This window comes from Quercus suber, unplaced genomic scaffold (genome assembly GCF_002906115.3).
Source record: "Quercus suber isolate HL8 unplaced genomic scaffold, Cork oak 2.0 scaffold_862, whole genome shotgun sequence".
NCBI classification, from domain to species: Eukaryota; Viridiplantae; Streptophyta; class Magnoliopsida; order Fagales; family Fagaceae; genus Quercus; species Quercus suber.
The window spans coordinates 58,276-62,349 of NW_027070292.1; positions in this window are offsets into that span (position 1 = coordinate 58,276).

A 4,074-nucleotide genomic window follows, 5' to 3' on the forward strand; every position below is an offset into this window, starting at 1 on the left:
AAGAATGAGCCGTGGTAGGCTCAAAAGTAATGTAAGCAAAGAAAGTAAGAGGTTGATGGCAAGCCCATGAGCCCCAAGGATAGTATACAGTAATTGGGCTGGGGAAGCCCAATGAAATTAGTAAAAACTCATGGGAGTAAAGAATTGAAACGGGCCGAGGATACCCAAAAGAATAAAATGGGACAAAGGAGCCCAGATGGGACAAAGGAGCCCGAAAGTGATGAAATGGGCCGAGGACGCCCAAAAGAATAAAATGGAACAAAAGAGCCCGAAAGCAATGAAATGAGTCAAGGAAGCCCAAAATTGCATAGTACAAGCCCAATGATAGTACTGGGCTAATGGAATTTAGCAAAAGGAAAACATACAGCAGGCTCAAAGAGGCCCAGCAGGCATAAGTCATGAATAGCAAAAGGAAAACATACAGCAAGCCCAAAGAGGCCTAGCAGGCACAAGTCATAAAGGGCAAAAGAAAAGCATACAGCAGGCCCAAAGAGGCCCAGCAGACCCAGCATCACTCTCATGAACAACAACTTTTTGGCTACCCTTGGAGGGTCGTAAAATTGTAGAAAGAAAGAAAACAATTTGCCTAAGGAGAGTAAATATTGAAACAGCAGGCACGCGAAGAAAAACTGCATGAGTTTTGCATACGAATTGCAAGAGTAATCCATACGCTCAGGGGGCTAAAAGTTGATGCCCACTTTTTGCAAATTTGTACCCAGCCAATACAAGGAAAGTGGGCCTACGGTCAAAGAGATTCAGAGGGCGTGGTTTGGTGGTAGGGGGAAAAGGGGGTCTATATTTGGTTTCCAGCCATAATTCCTTTTGGGAATATATCCTGTTGGGATGGTATCTTACCCAAAAGAAGTAATAAATGGTTGAGACCATCTGATGCATGCCATAGAGCTAGGTAGTGAGGTAGCCCAATCCTGATCTTTGAGCCTAGAGGTAGAGGTATACGGCAGGAATAAACAAAAGAGAATTTTGTCGTGCAGCAAACATGTTCTGAGCAGATGGTAGTGGTTGGGGCAACCAATGGGTGAGTGGGTAATCTTGAAAGGATACCCACAACAAACCAAAAAATAGTTGGTGAAGCCCTAGGGGTAAAAGGGAGAAATCCCATTAAATCAATTTGCTATAAAAGGAAGGTAACCACGGCAGAAAAAGGGACGGAGGTAGAGGAAAAAACAGGGGAAAGAGTGAAAAACAGGGGAAGAAGAAAAACACCCAAAGGGGAAAGAAAGAAAGAAAGAAAGAAAGAAAGAAAGAAAGAAAAAGAAGAGAGAAAACGCGGCAGGAATAGGGGCATACATCAATAGACCATCTTTTTCCTCACTTTTAGCAAACCCACTCTTTGAAATCTCCAAAAGTAATAGCTAGTAGCCATTTAGGCCTATTCTCCAAAATGAACAACTTTTATGGCAAGAGCCCATGATAAGGTTGTTGAAATTGGAGTTTGGGTTCCTTCTTAGTTTACTTATTCTATGGGCAGATTCAATACTTGATTTTGATTGCAAATATATTTGATTTCTCTCATTATAACTTATATCTGCCGTATTTAGTCATCCTGCTATAGCACGTTTTTATCATGTCTGCCACATCAGTTGTCCTGCTGTGGTGTCTTTACTTGTTGTACTTGTTATTCTGCTGTAGCACCTTTTTTATTATATTCACCGTGTTAACTATTGTACAAGCTAAACCTTTCCTGCCGAAACTTTCTCCTTTATTTGTTATTACGTGTTTTACTTTTGACACAAACTAATCATTATCTTGCCATGAGTATATATATACATATACATTGTTTCTCATGTTCTGAAAAAATATATTTTATATATGTATATGTGAATACGTATAAGTATATATACTCATATATGTATGTATATATTTGAAAATATGCTAACCCATTTAAACTAACATTTGTTTGATGGGTATTTTCTTTGAGTTTTAGATTTGTTTATGCGCAAGAAGTAGAAAAGTGTTTCTGTAGTAAAACGAAGAGTGGTCATTCACATTGTAGAAGGCTTTAAAGCACGACAGACAGCTTTAAAGCATGGCAGACAGCTTTAATGCACAACAGACAGCTTTATTGCATAAGGCTTTGTGGCAGGAAGCTTTCAAGCATGACAGGAAGCTTTAAATCACGGCAGGAAGCTTTACTACATAGCAGAAAGCTTTATTACACAGCAGACAGTCTTATTATACAGCAGACAGTTTTACTACGCGGCAGACAGTCTTACTACACGGCAGAAAGTTTTGCTGCATAGCAAAAAAGTTAGACTTGTGGCAGAAACTGGAGAAAAGTTCCTTTTGCGATAGAAACATCAATCCTGCGGCAAAAACTGGTAGCGGCAGAAACAGAAAAGTCAATCCTGCGGCAGAAACTGGAGAAAAGTCTTCTGCGGCAGAAACAGGAGATAAGCCCACTTTGCAGCATCTTCCCTTGGACTTGGACTCAACGTTTGCGCACAAGCCGGACCAAATTGAGTTGCAATTGGACCGGTCTCAACTCCCTTACTCAGAATACCTGGGCCTACTACCGCGGAAGGCAGCCCAACCTAATGCACACAAAAAAGACCCCTACAATTATCAAACTCATATTAAACATATTATCAAACTCATTTGATTTAGAAATGTGGTCTCAACTCTCAATTAATTAAAAACTTAATATGATATTAGTTTATTTTTCTAGCCCACATCAATCTTATTACCAAGTCCATAGACCAACATAAACTCAGCTTGTTTTTTATTGAGCCCTATAATTCACAAGCATGTTCATGAACAAATTTTTTTTGCTTGGGCTTTGCTCATTCATTGAATAAGCCTAAAATTAAGGTTCATGTATGGCTCGTTTATAAACAAACACACATGAACAAAATTTTCTTTGAGCCAACTATGAGCTATTTATTAATAACATGATTCATTTACAGTCTTAGAACTTGTTGGGGATTTTGATGACTTTTTGACCTAACTTGATCATAATAATAAACGGTATGAGGAAATTTGTTTTTTTTAGTTGGAAATGGGGGTTGAGGTGGTATAGGGTTCACATTTTTAAATTGGCCATGGGAATGTTTCAGTTTTTACATAAACTCAAACTCAGTCAAATTATTAAAATATTTCTACCTTTTAATTTTTGTTGCACAAAAGGTAAAGTATCTATTAACAATGTAGTATGCCTCTTTTTTTTTTTTTTTTTTTTCCCTCTAACTATAACCTTATCAAATTTTAGGAATTTTATAAAAACACATCCCATTTATATTTAAAAAACCAAATTTTCTTATCGTGAGTTTAAACAAATGGATCAATGTCATGGGTTCTTTTCCGTTTCTTGTACCTTAGACATGCGTCTTGATGTTATTGGATAGCGCTTAGTCTAGGCTTTTTTCTAAGAAGGAAGTTGGGCCTGGCGCTCCGCAGAATGGGTTCCAAAGTACCATTCTGTCGCTACCAGTTTGTGCGCAAACGTTGAGTCCAAGTCCAAGGGAAGACGCTATAAAGTGGGCTTATCATCTGTTTCTGCCGCAAATGAACTTTTCTCTAATTTCTGCGCAGATTGACTTTTCTGTTTCTGCCGCAGAAGGAAACTTTTCTCCAGTTTCTCCACAGGTTGACTTTTTTGCTATGCAGTAAAACTTTTGCTGTTGTGTCAATAAAGCTTTCTGACTGTGTAGTAAAGCTTTCTGCATAAAGCCTTCTGCTGTACAATAAAGCTTTTGCTGTGCATTAAAGCTGTTTGTTGTGCTTTAAAGCCGTCTGCTGTGCTTTAAAGCGTCTGCTGTGCTTTAAAGCCTTCTACAATGTGAATGACACTCTTCTTTTTACTACAGAAAAACTTTTCTCTTCTTGCCATAAACAAATTTAAAACCCAAAGAAAATACCCATCAAACAAATGTTAGTTTAAATGGGTTAGTATATTCTCAAATATATACATACATATATGAGTATATATACTCTATCGAGAATGAGAGATAATAATTAGTTTGTGTCAAAAGTAAAACACGTAATAACAAATAAAGAGAGAAAGTTTTGGCAGAAAAGGTTTAGGCTAGTTAGTATGCTTAAACAGTAATATAACAA